Source organism: Nicotiana tomentosiformis, chromosome 2 (assembly GCF_000390325.3).
Source record: "Nicotiana tomentosiformis chromosome 2, ASM39032v3, whole genome shotgun sequence".
In the NCBI taxonomy this organism is placed as follows: Eukaryota; Viridiplantae; Streptophyta; class Magnoliopsida; order Solanales; family Solanaceae; genus Nicotiana; species Nicotiana tomentosiformis.
In genome coordinates, this window is record NC_090813.1 from 119,575,293 (window position 1) to 119,592,919 (window position 17,627).

The window sequence follows — 17,627 nt, forward strand, 5'->3', positions numbered from 1 at the left end:
TCGATATTGCTACTGCAAGAGCATATTCGAGGCATGAAAAGTGGTAAAAGTTTTCTCCAACATATCATGATCAGTAATATTATCACCACATAGTTTCAATTGGAAAATAATTCCGAACATAGCAGAATTATACTCACTGATAGATTTAAAATCTTGTAGCCTTAGATGAGTCCAATCATAACGTGCCTGTGGAAGAACGACCATCTTCAGGTGGTCATTTTTATCTTTAAAATTACTCCACAGTATGACTGGATCTTTAACAGTAAGATATTCCATTTTCAGGCCCTCATCAAAGTGATGGCATATGAATATCATTGCTTTGGCACGGTCTTGGTTTGATGCCAGATTTTTATATTTGATGGTGTCTGCCAGACCCATCGCATCAAGATGAATTTCGGCATCAAGCACCCAAGACATGTAGCTTTTGCCCGATATATCCAGGGCTACAAACTCAAGTTTAGAAAGATTTGACATTATTTAGAAAAAGAAAGTTCGTACCTCTGATACTTTCAAAGTATTTTCTCGATATGGCAGAGTCTCGTGTTGATAACGTGTTATAAAATAAAAACTGTAAAGTAAAGATAAGTATAGAGAGAAATTGATATATTATTCAAACTTCAAACTTATGTACATAATGAACTGAATTCTCCTCTATTTATAGAAGAAAGGAAGCTATTGTGTAAGCTGCTACTGCAAGCTGCTGTGTAAGCTGCTACTGCAGGCTGCTGCTCTAAACTGTTGTGCCAGATATAGATAATCTTCTATCATGGGTAATATTTATCCATAACGGAGTACCGAAAGGATATGCTTCTTTAGGAGGCTTATTTCTAATAGAGTACTAAATAAATAAACATATTTATGGCGGAGTCTCATATGGATAAACTTCTTCAGGAAGCTTATTTACAACGAAGTACTAAATGAACATCCATAATATAATATATTCATAACAATTACTACTGTAATAGAGTTTTTAAAAAATACAGCAGGAATTAATCAATTAATAGAAAAACTTAGAAGGGAAAATACTAGATAATGTACCTATTAAATACCGAGCGCGAATCAAAATGCGGACTCCCTATCAAGGGCGGTGCCACCCTCAATATCTTATGAGTAAGTTAATAAAATAGTAATTACATAGTCAAATAATTTTATGATATTAGTAATTTTAATGACTTATTTTTTTCATGGTAAAATTATAGTGTAATTCTAAATATCAAATTTAAATTAAAAAAATTAAAATACCATGTAAATAAGGTTTACTGTGTAACAAATAACATATTTATATAAAAAGAGTGAATTTTATGGATGGTCATTAAACTTTGTATTCATTACGCAAAAGTCAATTTCTTCTTTTTGTTACGTAAAAGATCATTCAATTTTGTGTTCATTACCTAAAAGTCACTTTTATTTTTTTGTTACACAAAAATTATTTTACTGTGCTCTATTTATCACAAAAGTCACCTTGGCCAGATTTTATAATACTTGTACTTGAAAAGTCTATTATGCCCTTGACATTATAAATTCTCTCAGTTATGTAATACCTTCTATATTATATACTATATAATGTATTTTAACCTAGATATTTTACATATAATTAAAATAACTTAAATTTATTTATTTATTATTTTTATAATATATCCATACATTTAGTTTTTTTATGGCACTCAATTTGTTTAACTATATTTAAACATGAACATATTTTAAATATAAAAATGATTTATTATTTATTTAAAGTAATAAAAAACAATTTTTTTTAACAAATAATAGTTTTTTTATAGTCAATAAAAAATTTAAAAAGTTTCAGAGATATTTGTGTTTAATATTAAAAATTTTAAAACTTTATCAATTAATATTATTTATTTGAAAAAATTAATGTGATATGTCATTGTGCTAAATGTGGGTATTTTATTTATTGGATTAATGAGTATGGCTTGGATGATAAATCAGTGAGCTTTAATTTAATAATTTTTATTAAAAATATTTCATTAAGCATGGTTAAGAACATGGACTTGAGATTTTTTTACGGTAATATTACTGACAAATTTAATAATTCTACTTATATATCTTGAAAATTAAGGTTAAAAAAAATTAAATGTACGAATATATTATAAAAATAATAAATAAAATAATATCAAGTTATTTTAATTATAAGTAAAATACCTGTAGTAAAAGTATATTATATAACATATAATATAGAATGTATTACATAAATGAGATGATCTATAATGTTAAGGGCATAATAGACTTTTCAGATGAAAGATTTGTAAAATCTGGTCAAAGTGATTACTTGTAACGACCCAACTTGTCGTTTTGAGAATTAACGTTCTGTTCAGCAACTTAAGGTCCCGAGCAACTCCGTAATATATATTATGACTTGCATGTGTGGTCGAGTTTGGTTTTTGGAAGGTTCAAAATTTAATTAGAAGAACAATCCTTATTTTTGAAGCTTAAATGAAAAGAGTTGACCAGAGTTTGACTTTTGAGCAAACGACTCCGAAATGGGATTTTGATGGTGTCAATAGCTTCGTATGGTGATTTTGGACTTAGGCGTATGTCCGGATTTGGATTTGGAAGTCCGTTGGACAATTCGACGCATTTTGGCGAAAGTTGAAAAATGAAAGATTTTAAGAAAAAAATAACGTTGACCGGGAGTTGATCTTGATATATCGGGCTTGGACTTCAATTCCGAAAATTTGAATAGTTTCATTATGTCATTTATGACTTGTGTGCAAAAATTAAGGTCATTCCGGATCGATTTGTTATGTTTCGGCACAAGACCTAACTTAGGACGAGAGTATCTATATATATATATATATATATAAGGAGTTATGTGATGAACAACCTATCAAATGAAATATCTTTGAGTCTAGTTTCTAACGCTTCAAACCGTTTGTTATTTGGATATCTCTACAAGAATTTATGACCAAATTACCAAAGGCTGGCAGAGGAGACTACGGATGCGAAGCATTCGGGGCCGCATCCGAAAGAAGGGCTGGCAATGAAGTGCTGCCATAGCATCCGGGGCAGCATCCGAAACCCAGAAATCTAGGCCTATAGATACCATTTCAGGGTTCATTTTCCCCACTTCATTTGGACGAATTTTGGAGCTCTTCTCCACTCACTCAAGACAACCAACTCCTATCTTCTTCAAGGTAAGCAATCCCCATTATCTTGGTATGAAATTCCATCATTTCTACACCAGTATTGATGAAATCTACACATAAAATACTTAGATCTTCAAAAAATTTCTTCAAGAACTCAAATGAGTTTTTTGCAAGATTTCTTCCAAAAAGGTAATCCTTCACCATTAGACTTACTTGTATGGATTTATTATGAGTACGTGAGCAAGAAATAAGTATTAACACTTATTGGATGTGAGTTCATTGATGATTTTACTTGTAGAGATTTTGCAATGAATTAATTAGCAATAATTGGGTGGATGTGAGTTCATTGATGATTTTAATGATGATAAAGAAGGTTGTTTGTAGACAAAGGATGGTTTAGTATCTCTTGTTGGTGGGAAGGAGGGATTGTTGGATGAAGAAACACCATTACTAGAGGTAGTAAAATGCTATGTACTCTAGGTGTTTGATAAAATGCCTAAATGACCAAAAATTTAGAAATTTGTTTACTAATATTGGTGAAATTGTGTTGCATTGTTGTAGAGTGAAATTTGTTTAGTGTGGTTGACCATCGTAGTATTATTAAGGGGCGAATTTCAGATTTGAACCATCCGAAGGTGGCGTAACTCGCGAAGATTATTTAAAGCATTAACTTAGTTTCGTCGAGGTAAGTATCTTGCCTAACCTTGAGTGGAAAAATTACCACTTAGGCATTGAGTCTTATATGAAAATTGTGTAATTGAAAACCATGTACGCGAGGTGACGAGTACGTACTTGGTTTATATGAGCAAATTATATCGGTTGAAATTCGTAGACGCCCTTATGTATTAAATTGGAAAATTGATGGAACTTAGTAAATCCTTGATTTGTCAAGCCTCATTCCTTATTTGTCGAGTTTGTGTTTTATATGATAATTTGGTGTGATTGCCACTTGGAGTTTTATGTGAACTCCGTGTGTTTGTTGATTTGATATTTCTTGAAATTAATTTCATTATGGATTTTTCATCTGCAAATAATTAATTAAATAAGTTTAAAAAGAGGCGTTAATATATTTATCAAAAATTTGGATTAAAGAAGGTGTTGTCCTATGCTGAGTTATTTTTCCATCTTTGTTGTTGTCTTTGGGGTTTTATATACGTTGTGTGGAGCTTTGGGCTATTTGCTATGAAACTAATTGATTTTGTTGTATCTTTGGAGTTGGTTGTGCCATGTGGACAAATTGTGATATGAATTGTTGTATTGTGTTGTCGTTTAAAGACTCTCCCTGATATTATTTATGCTTCCTACCTTGCTTGTTAATGATATACATGTGCTTGGTAAGGAAAAGTGTAAAGCACGAAGGGTGATGCCGTGCCATTTCATATGTATTATCATGTGAGGGAGAGTGTAAAACACGAAGGGTGATGTCGTGCCATTTGAGAGTGTAGAGCACGAAGGGTGATGTCGTGCCATTTGAGAGTGTAAAGCACGAAGGGTGATGTCGTGCCATTTGAGAGTGTAAAGTACGAAGGGTGATGTCGTGCCATTTGAGAATGTAAAGCACGAAGGGTGATGTCGTTCCATTTGAGAGTGTAAAGCACGAAGGGTGATGTCGTGACATTTCAATTATACTATCACATGAGGATGAGAGTAAAAGCACGAAGGGTGATGTCGTGCCATTATTTTTATATTATCATATATTCATGGTACGAAGGGTGTTTCCGTACATGCGAGGACAAGAGACATACATTATATTATGATATCTTTTCGTTGTGTATACATTCATGCCTTTATCTTGAGATGTTATTGTGCACCTATGTTTTCTATGTGACTTGTAGTCGTTGTTTCTTCCTATGTGCCTCCCACTTTATTTCTTTTATTGTTATTGGCATTTGTGCCACCTAGTTGGTACTATTATATGTACGCACGGTGAGAAAGAGATATATGCACGAAGGGTGTTTCCGTGCAAATTGATTTGATCTACATATATATATATATATATATATATATATATATATATATATATATATATATATATATATATATATATATATATGGGTGAGAATGCGACAAGTGCACAAAGGTATTACCATGCCAATAGATGTGATATGTGAACATATTATTCACACCATGAAAGTTATGAATTTAATGAGATAAATGCACGAAGGTGTTACCATGCCATTTGATGTGATATCTTGAATATATTTCTCATACTAGGAAAGTTAAATGAGGTGTCACATGGTGACTTTTACTTGAAATAATTATATTCGAAATGTATTTACGTGAAAGAATTATATTCGAAAGATACTTACTTGAAAGAATTATATTCGAAAGGTATTTACTTGAAAGAATTATATTCAAAAGATATTTACTTGAAAGAATTATATTCGAAAGGTATTTACTTAAAAGAATTATGTTTGAAAGATATTTATTTGAAAGAATTATATTCGTAAGATATTTATTTGAAAGAATTACACTTGAAGGATATTTATTTGAAGGATTTATAGTGGAGAGATTTTTATTTGAAAAACTTATATGTGAAAGATTTATATTTGAAGGACTTGATTAATTGGTTGTACTTGTGTTCCTTATTCGTTTGAGCAATATTTATGGTGTTCTTGTTACCTTGTTGTTCATATCCCTGATTGATCTTTGTTGCTGTCACTGCTACTTGTTTTTTATTATCCATGTATGTTACTATATTGCACAGGTTAAATGACTAGTGAGTGTCTTGACTGTACCTCGTCACTGCTCCATCGAGGTTAGTCTTGATACTTACTGGGTACCGACTGTGGTGTAACATACTACACTTCTGCACATTTTTGTGCAGAGCCAGGTATTGGAGATATCGGATTCAGACAAAGATTAGAGTGTGATCGCAAGGATTCAAGGTAGGGTTGCTTGGTTGTCGCAGTTCCTTGGAGTCTTTCCATTTTTATTGTACTGTCCACTCTTATTCGCACAGTATTGTATATTCGATCCTTGGGATCACTGCATGTACTCAGTTATAGTTCGTGACTCAGTATTACCAGTCTTGGGAGGTTGTTTGAATATTTTCGCTGTTAGTTTCGACATTTGTATTAAATTATGTATATTCAAAAAACAAAATGGCTCAAAATATAATTGTAATCGGCTTACCTAGTCTTAGAGACTAAGTGCCATCACGACGCCTGTGGTGGGATTTTGGGTCGTGATAAGTTGGTATGAGAGCTCTAGATTCATAGGTTCTACGAGTCACAAACGAGTCTAGTAGAGTCTTGCGGATCGGTAAGGAGACGTCTGTACTTATCTTCGAGAGGCTACATAACTATTAGAAAATTTTCACTTCTTTCATTCCTATCGTGTGGAATTTGTTGATTTTGGATTTTGAGCCTTTGTGCCTCTATTCTCTCATGGATGGTGAGGAGACGCACTGCCGGGTTAGCTGAGCAGACACCCGCGCATTCTGCCAGGGCCGCAAGAGGCCGGGGCCAAAGTAGAGGTCGTGGTAGAGGCCGAGGAAGGGCACGTGCCGCAACTAGTGCACCTGTCAGAGTAGCAGTTGAGGAACCGCTAGTAGCTTCGGTTGGGGGACAAGTACCAAAGACACTTGTTGTTACCCCCGGACTTCATAGACTTTAGCACAGTTCTTGAACATGTTTGGTACATTGACTCAGGCGGGATTGATCTCCGTTTCACCATATTTCACAGATTGGGGGAGGAGTTCAAACTCCTACCGCCCGTACTCCAGAGCAGTAGGTTCACATTGGTCAGGCTCCGGGTATAGTACCGGTACAACCTATTATTCTAGTTCAGCCTGAGGTTAGGCCAGAGGCATCAGAAGAAGAACAAAAGAGACTTGAGAGATTTAAGAGGTATAGACCACGTACCTTTAGTGGCACAGCTACCGAGGATGCCCAGTGATTTCTATTAAAATTTTAACTGTATTCTCTGCACCATGGGCATTGTGGAAGTGAGTGGAGTTGCCTTTACTATATTTCAGCTGTCAGGAGCAATGTATTAGTGGTGGCAAGTTTATGAAGAAGGTAGACCATCCGGTGCAATGCCACCAACTTGGGCTCAATTTTCGGATATGTTTTTGAAAGAGTTTGTACCCCAGACTCTCTGGGATGCGTGGCGCACGGAGTTTGAATGGTTGCGTCAGGGCACCATGACAGTGTCATAATATGCCACCAGGTTCAGTAAGCTAGCCCGTCAGGCACCTATTTTAGTTCCTAAAGTCAGAGAAAGAGTCCGCAGATTTATTGAGGGGCTCGATTATGATCTTAAAATATGCATGGCTCGAGAGTTGCAGACTGGTATCCCATTTTAGCAAGTAGTAGAGATTGCCAGGATGTTATAACGTGCTCGAAGTGAGGAGAAAAAGTCTAAGAAGGCCAAAAGGTCTTAGAACTCTAGAGGATTTAGTGAATTCTACTCTGCAGCTATGACTCATTATGGTGGAGGCTCGGGCAGTCGATCAGCCCAGTCCGCAATTCAGATTATTGGTAGTGCTCTAGTTAATACTTTTAGTGCACCACCAGCACGAGATTCTTACAGTGGTTATTCCAGTTATCCGGCACAGACTCAGTATGAACAGTCACGCTTGCAGTGGGTTTGTTATGAGTGTGGTCATACTAGGCACATCATGAAAAATTTTTCCAGACTTGAGAGGGGTGGATTTCATCAGAACACTCAGGCTACAGGCTTTATTCCAGTTAATACTCCACGTGCACAGCTAGTTAGGGGTGACGAACATGCGGGTAAAGGGCGCCCAAGAGGGGGAGGCCCGACCCGTTGATATAATTGGTATGACTTGGATGAGGCCAACACACCAGATGGCATCGTTACAGGCATGATTTATTTTATAATAAAATGAGCACTATTCTTATTTTGATTCAATTCTGATTATCGATGTGAGACCTCCTATCGTGCTCCATATAGGGCGAGTTTGTGATTTGTACACCACTCACGTGTTTATCCATGTTGGGAGATTTGATGGTGTTAGCCCGTGTCTATCATATTGTTTTGCACACTATTGAGGGCTATGAGCTCAAAAGTGACTTTCTTGTTCCTTACTACAGTGGGTTTTTGATGTAATTTGGGGATAATTGATTACAATTTTATGAATCATATGCCCTACCGGTATGGATATTTATTATGTGTTGTGAAATTATTTCGCGGAATTTATAAAAAAAAAATGGAAAATTTCAGTTGGCACAATGTGCAAAGTACTTATGATTCAGAGTTGAGGATGGGATCCTCGCGGTTTAATGTGATTTGATATGTTTAACCCGGGCTATATGCCGCGGTGGAAGTTATATCAGGATGAGATCCTTGTGGTTAAATTCATGTGTTTTAAATTCTCCCTTTGTAAAATTTAATTTGTACTGTAGTACTAATAGGGAGTCATGCCTACTAGGCTTATTTGATAATTCCTTTATGTGTTTCTGTGCATATTAAGCAATATTCATGTTGTAATTATTGAGCTTTAGCCTACGAGGTGAGTGCCCAGGTGGCGTAAAATATGACTCATTAATTCAGGTAAATAATTATGAGGTCTTCATGCCTCGCGATTTGCTGTCAGTATTGTGAAAAAAAAAATTAAAATGAGAGTTTGATTAATATGAGGTTGATTGAGGATGCTAGAATTAATTATGAACAACTATTATGACCAGAGATATGATTATAGGAATACATATGACGTGTGCGTAGGCATGAGTAGCTATAGTCGGTTGAGACTAATACTGTGTGTTGATGTAAAAATCTGGCCTTTTGAAAATATTTGGAGTGTAAGAAATTGGTTTTAAAGTGTATAAATGAAATAATCTCAACTGAGATAGTGTTGTCGGACCCATGTTAAATTTTTAGTGATGTAGAATCACCCGCGAGTATGTGTGTAAGAATACGCTCAGTAATTTAATCTCCACAGAATAATTCTTGACACGTTCGAGGACGAACGTATGTTTAAGAGGGGGAGAATGTAACAACCCAACTTGTCGTTTTGAGAATTAACATTCCGTTCAGCGACTTAAGATCCCGAGCAACTTCGTAATATGTATTATGACTTTCGTGTGTGGTCGAGTTTGGTTTTTGGAAGGTTCGGAATTTAATTAAAAGAACAATCCTTATTTTTGAAGCTTAAATGAAAAGAGTTGATCGGAGTTTGACTTTTGAGCAAATGACTCCGAAATGGGATTTTGATGGTGTCAATAGTTTCGTATGGTGATTTTGGACTTAGGCGTATGTCTGGATTTGGATTTGGAAGTCCGTAGGACAATTCGACGCATTTTGACGAAAGTTGAAAAATGGAAGATTTTAAGGAAAAAATAATGTTGACCGGGAGTTGACCTTGATGTATCGGGCTTGGACTTCAATTCGAAAATTTGAATAGCTTCGTTATGTCATTTATGACATGTGTGCAAAAATTGAGGTCATTCCGGATCGATTTGTTATATTTCAGCACAAGACCTAACTTAGGACGAGAGTATCTACATATATATATAAGGAGTTATGTGATGAACAACCTATCAAATGAAAGATCTTCGAGTCTAGTTTCTAACACTTCAAACCGTTCGTCATTTGGATATCTATGCAAGAAGTTATGACCAAATTACCAAAGGCTGGCAGAGGAGACTGCGGATGCGAAGCATCCCGGGCCGCATCCAAAAGAAGGGCAGGCACTGAAGTGCTGCCATAGCATCCGGGGCAGCATCCAAAATCCAGAAATCTGGGCCTATAGATACCATTTCGGGGTTCATTTTTCCCACTTTATTTGGACGAATTTTAGAGCTCTTCTCCACTCACTCAAGACTACCAACTCCTCTCTTCTTCAAGGTAAGCAATCCCCATTATCTTGGTATGAAATTCCATCATTTCTACACCAGTATTGATAAAATCTACACATAAAATACTTAGATCTTCAAGCAATTTCTTCAAGAACTCAAAGGAAGGTTTTGCAAGATTTCTTCCAAAAAGGTAATCCTTCACCCTTAGACTTACATGTATGGATTTATTATGAGTACGTGAGCAAAAAATAAGTATTAACACTTATTGGATGGTGCTTGGAAGCCATAAATACTTAAACTAGATTATTGGGTGTTGTAGAGATTTTGTAATGAATTAATTAGCAATAATTGGATGGATGTGAGTTCATTGAAGATTTTAATGATGCTAAAGAAGGTTGATTGTAGACAAAGGATGGTTTAGTATCTCTTGTTGGTGGGAAGGATGGATTGTTAGATGAAGAAACACCATTACTAGAGGTAGTAAAATGCTATGTACTCTAGGTGTTTGATAAAATGCCTAAATGACCAAAAATTTAGAAATTTGTTTACTAATATTGGTGAAATTGTGTTGCATTGTTGTAGAGTGAAATTTATTTAGTGTGGTTGACCATCGTAGTATTATTAAGGGGCGAATTTCAAATTTGAACCGTCCGAAGGTGGCTTAACTCGCGAAAATCATTTAAAGCATTGACTTAGTATCGTCGAGGTAAGTATCTTGCCTAACCTTGAGTGGGGGGATTACCACTTAGGTATTAAGTCTTATGTGAAAATTGTGTAATTGAAAATCATGTACGCGAGGTGACGAATAAGTACTTGGTTTATATGTGCAAATTATATGGTTAAAATTCGTAGACGCCTTTATGTATTAAATTGGAAAATTGTTGGAACTTAGTAAATCCTTGATTTGTCATACCTCATTCCTTATTTGTCGAGTTTGTATTTTATATGATAATTTGGTGTGATTGCCACTTGGATTTTATGTGAATTCCGTGTGTTTGTTGATTTGATATTTCTTGAAATTAATTTCATTATGGATTTTCCATCTACATATAATTAATTAAATAACTTTAAAAAGAGGCGTTAATATATTTATCATAAATTTTGATTAAAGAAGCTGTTGTCCTATGCTGAGTTACTTTTTCATCTTTGTTGTTGTCTTTGAGGTTTTATATACGTTGTGTGGAGCTTTGGGCTATTTGCTATGAAATTAATAGATTTTGTTGTATCTTTGGAGTTGGTTGTGCCATGTGGCAAATTGTGATATGAATTGTTGTATTGTGTTGTCGTTTAAATACTCTCCCTGATGTTATTTATGCTTCCTACCTTGCTTGTTAATGATATACATGTGCTTGGTAAGGAAGAGTGTAAAGCACGAAGGGTGATGCCGTGATATTTCATATACATTATCATGTGAGGGAGAGTGTAAAACATGAAGGGTGATGTCGTACCATTTGAGAGTTAAAACACGAAGGGTGATGCCGTGCCATTTGAGAATGTAAAGCACGAAGGGTGATGCAGTGCCATTTGAGAGTGTAAAGTACGAAGGGTGATGCCGTTCCATTTGAGAGTGTAAAGCACGAAGGGTGTTGCCGTGCCATTTGAGAGTGTAAAGCATGAAGGGTGATGCCATGCCATTTCAATTATACTATCACGAGAGGATGAGAGTAAAAGCATGAAGGGTGATGTCGTGCCATTATTTTTAAATTATCATATGTTCATGGTACGAAGGGTGTTTCCGTACAGGCGAGGACAAGAGACCTACATTATATTGTGATATCTTTTCGTTGTGTATACATTCATGCCTTTATCTTGAGATGTTATTGTGCATCTATGTTTTCTATGTGACTTGTAGTCGTTGTTGCTTACTATGTGCCTCCCACTTTATTTCTTTTATTGTTATTGATATTTCTCCCACCTAGTTGGTACTATTATATGTATGCACGGTGAGAAAGAGATAAATGCATGAAGGGTGTTGCCGTGCAAATTGATTTGATCTACATATATACATATATATATATATATATATATATATATATATATATATATATATATTGAGTGAGAATGAGACAAGTGCACAAAGGTATTACCATGCCATTCGATGTGATATGTGAACATATTATTCACACCAGGAAAGTTATGAATTTAATAAGATAAATGCACGAAGGTGTTACCGTGCCATTTGATGTGATATCTTGAATATATTTCTCACACTAGAAAAGTTAAATGAGGTGTCACATGGTGACTTTTACTTGAAATAATTATATTCGAAATGTATTTATGTGAAAGAATTATATTAAAGAGATACTTACTTGAAAGAATTATATTCAAAAAGGTATTTACTTGAAAGAATTATATTCAAAAGATATTTACTTGAAAGAATTATATTCGAAAGGTATTTACTTGAAAGAATTATGTTTGAAAGATATTTATTTAAAAGAATTATATTCGTAAGATATTTATTTGAAAGAATTACACTTGAAGGATATTTATTTGAAGGATTTATAGTTGAGAAGTTTTTATTTGAAAAACTTATATGTGAAAGATTTATATTTGAAGGACTTGATTAATTGGTTGTATTTGTGTTCTTTATTCGTTTGAGTAATATTTATGGTGTTCTTGTTGCCTTGTTGTTCATATCCCTGATTGATCTTTGGTGCTGGCACTGCTACTTGTTTTCTATTATCCATGCATGTTACTATATTGCACAGGTAAAATGACTAGTGAGTGTCTTGACTGTACCTCGTCACTACTCCACCGAGGTTAGTCTTGATACTTATTGGGTACTGACTGTGGTGTACTCATACTACACTTCTACATAGTTTTGTGCAGAGCCAGATATTGAAGATATCGGATTCAGACAAAGATTAGAGTGTGATCGCAAGGATTCAAGGTAGGGTTGCTTGGTCATCGCAGTCCCTTGGAGTCTTTCCATTTTTATTGTACTGTCCATTCTTATTCGCACAGTATTGTATATTCGATCCTTGGGATCACTGCATGTACTCAGTTAGAGTTCGTGACTCAGTATTACCAGTCTTGGGAGGTTGTTTGAATATTTCCGCTGTTAGTTTCGACATTTGTATTAAATTATGTATATTCAAAAAAAAATGGTTCAAAATATAATTGTAATCGACTTACCTAGTCTTAGAGACTTAGTGCCATCACGATGCATGTGGTGGGATTTTGGGTCGTGACATTATTGTGATCACTAGATCACAGTAAAATAATTTTTGTGTAACAAAAAAAAAATGACTTTTGAGTAATAAACATAAAGTTAAATGACTTTTACGTAACAAAAGAAAGAAAAGTGACTTTTGAGTAATGAACACAAAGTTAAATGACCATCCATGAAATTTACTAATATAAAAAATATTTAAAATGAAAAAAAAAAGAATTTTAAAAGTCATTTGGTAATTAAAACACCATATAATTACCCCCAGCTCTTAGCCCCCCTCCCCCCTCCCCAAGAGTTGAGAGTGAAATTAATGATTCAGTAATTATTTTGATCAGATAAATATGTGAAATTGTGTAATGACTGTTATAAAATATAGCTCAAAGTAACAATATAGAACAAGGAAAAACAAGCTAAGAGATATAGAAAGAAAGAGAGGAGAGATTCTTATTTCTTCTTCAATTTTGTGTATTTTTTTTTATCTATTACAAGGCCTTTATATAGGCATAAAAAGTGAAGAAAAATATGTCATTAAGCATAGAAATATGTCATTAAGCATTTGAGAAGATCATGAAGGAAGAGTAGACATCCACCATAATTTAATTTTTCTTATAACACTCCCCCTTGGAGGTCCATAGATAATGTGCCTCGTTAAAACCTTATTAGAAAAAAACCCTATGGGAAAAATATTCTATTGAAAGAAAAAGAGTACACATGTTTAGAAATACGCCTTTTGGTTGCCTCGTTAAAAACCTTGCAAGGAGAACGCAATGGGACAAAACCTTATAAGGGAAAAAGAGTACAATGCATATTAACTCCCCCTGATGAGAGCATCAATTCACATCCTTGAGCCTTCGCATCCCAATCTTGTACACTAGTTTCTTGAAGGTTGACGTCGGTAGAGATTTGGTGAACAAATCAGCCATATTATCACTTGAACGGATATGTTGCACATTGATATCACCATTCTTTTGAAGATTATGTGTGTAAAATAACTTTGGTGAAATGTGCTTTGTCCTATCCCCTTTTATGAATCCCCCCTTCAATTGGGCTATGCATGCTGCATTGTCTTCATACAAAATTGTGGGTAGTTTATCACACTTCAAACCACATTTATCTCGAATAAGGTGTATTATAAACCTCAACCATATACATTCTCGACTTACTTCATGAATAGCAATTATCTCAGCATGATTAGATGAAGTAGCCACGATTGATTGCTTAGATGATCGCCAAGATATGGCAGTGCCTCCATATGTAAACATATAGCCTGTTTGAGATTGAGCCTTGTGTGGGTCAGATAAATACCCAGCATCAGCATAACTAACAAGATCGGGACTGCAATCATTGCCATAAAATAATCTCATATCGGTAGTCCCTTTTAAATACCGCAATATATATTTGATTCCATTCCAATGTCTTCTTATAGGAGCAGAGCTATATCTTGTTAAGACATTAACTGAAAAAGTTATGTCAGACCTTGTAATGTTAGAAAGATATATTAGTGCACCAATTGCACTAAGATATGGTACTTCGGGACCAAGAAGCTCTTCATTATTATCATGAGGTCGGGATGGATCTTTATTTATATCGAGCGATCTCACAACCATCGGGGTACTCAATGGATGTGCTTTATCCATATAGAATCGCTTTAAAACCTTTTTAGTGTATGCTGATTGATGGACAAAAATTCCATCTTTCATATACTCAGTTTGTAGACCAAGACAAAATTTTGTCTTTCCAAGATCTTTCATTTTAAATTCTTTCTTTAAATAGTCTACTTCTTTAGGAAGCTCCCTAGGAGTTCCAATGATAATTAAATCATCAACATACATGGCGATTATAACAAATTTAGATCCAGATCTTTTTATAAAGACACAAGGACAAATTGAATCATTCTTGCACCCTTCTTTCAATAGGTACTCACTCAGACGATTATACCACATGAGCCTTAATTGTTTCAATCCGTATAAGGATTTTTGAAGCTTTATTTAAATAATTTCTTGGAAACCTTAATATTCTTTAGAACAATTTAAATCCTTCAATGATTTTCATTATACGCATATCACATTTTTCTTGTATTGCCAGATTAAAACCCGAAATGACGACATCCACCATAGGAGAACATGTCTCTATATAATCAATGCCAGGATATTTACAAATCTTCTTGTGACACAAGTCGTCTTTATGTCTATCGACTTGACTTTTTTTTTCCGCACAAGAATACATTTATACCTCCACTGGCTTTATATTTCCAGGTGTTTGGACTATCCGTCCAACTTCATATTTTTAGGTGAAATCAATTTTCATTGCATATATTTCATTTGGCCAATCATTTATCTGTCCAAATTTCATGAGAGATTTGAGCTCAAGATCCTCGTCAATATTAACAATATTAAGCACTACATTATATTAACAATATCGTCGATGATTATTTTATATCGGTTCTACTATTACCTAATAAAGACATAATTTATTAAGATCTCTTTATCTTATTATTTTCAGGTACCTGAGCCTATCCCATGAGGTCTTATGAAGTGTTATGTCGTGGTGCTCTTCTAGAGCACTTGCCTCCTTATTATGACCATCTTGAACATTTGCTCTTCTCCTTCTTCAAGGAGTTTTATCTTTGGAACCGATTAGTCTATTATGCGTCATGCATGTCATGGACTTTATTCATTATGAACTTTATTTTATTTGGAGCATTAGCAGTTGAATATGATATTTAGCTTTGGGTCGGCAAATCCGCCTGGCAATATTTTGCAAATGAATTATCACTTGAACTTCAAGTTCACATTTTTTCGTACGAGGATCTAGATGCACTCATAATAATTCATTACATGCATTACTTTTTTAGCTGCCAATTTTCTCCCCATATTGTTGGGATCACCAACACATATCCCTAGCCTTATTTGGGGATCCATCTTTGTGCATTGTGGTAGAACAATTAAATCATATAGCACATTCATATTTCTAGATGGAAATTATTTGGTTCCTGTCCCTGAACCGTTTATGATAGGGATAACTTATCATAACTTGGCTAGATGCGTACAAGTACTGTTGTATATTAAATAATACATCACATACCAAATTGTATTTTGGCAATTTTGTTCTTATAACCAATGATTTAGATATAATTGGAGGCATACAATTTCTACTAAACCAACTTGGATTTAAACCAGTATTATCAAGATAAATCATCATAATTTATATTTTGGAACTGTGCTCTAATAATTTGAGCAATCAATCTTGCAAAAGCCAAACTGCAAGTTGATAACAAATGCACATGTGATCATATAATAGATGCATCTAATAAAATCATATAATAGTAAACGGTCCACATGGCAGGTGATTGGGCCCATATATTTATCACCTTTATTTGTTCCAGAAATCAAGGCATTCAATCCCAACCTTAACTGATATATCATGAGAATAAGCAGCACAAGAGAATTCTTGAAGAATCTTCTATTTCTTCAATATATGCCAATGTAATTCTCAATTAATTTTTCGCATCATAATTGAACCGGGATGGTCAACCGGTCATGCCAACTAATATTTAATTCAGTAAACCTCTAGTTTACTTGTGACATATGATTCCATCATCATGCTTATATTTGTGTAGTACAAATAGAAAGAAAATCGGGTAACCTTTCATATTTACCCGTTATGATTATAGAAATATGAAGATATTCAATATCCTTTTCATTTATAGTCTCACTATGACAACCACTTTGACTTACACATTTGAAACTCAAAAAGTTTCTTTTAAGACTTTACAATATCAATGTTGTGAATAATTTTATTGATCCGGGTAGTAACAAATTAATTTTTTCGGAGCTCTTAACAATTTTTATATTACAAGATCTTTTGTCACACCATTCATATGGTAAATGTCTCCTTCACTGAGAAAATTATATCATAATCAATTGTCATGGTCAAAATCATCATAAGAAAAATCATTTCTTGCTTTAATTTTGCCTTTAATAACCTTTTATAAGGCACAATAAAATATTTTTTTTTGGCGTATTACATGTACGCGACCAATGACATATTCATGTAACCACATAATAATATTTATTCTCTTTATTTCAGTCAAACCTCCCTTAGAGGTGAGTTGTGTGGTATTCATCTAATCATGCATTGCATGTCTTTATTCATTACTTTTATCACATATTGCCACATTTACTTTTAGGAATGAGTTTGCATTCTCAATGCTTATCACAAGTCACATTCTCTTCAAGGAATTGATCATAATCAGCGGCGTGCTTTATTATTTTTCATACCAATTTGATGGTAAATATTGCCTTCACATTTTGAAAGACTATTTTGAGAACCCTTATTGTTCTCCTTTTATAATCATAGTGATGATTATTATTATTTTGATCTTTGGAACGCCCATGTTCATTGTTCAACCACTTGTCTTCATTTAAATTTATTATGCGCCGCTACCACATTCACTTCAAGAATGGAGCAAATCAAGTAGGACAATATTCATGCCTTTTCATGAAAAATATATTATTTTTCTTTAGTTATCATTATATCATCAATATAGTATAGTGGGGCTCAAACCCAATGTCTTACCAATATAAA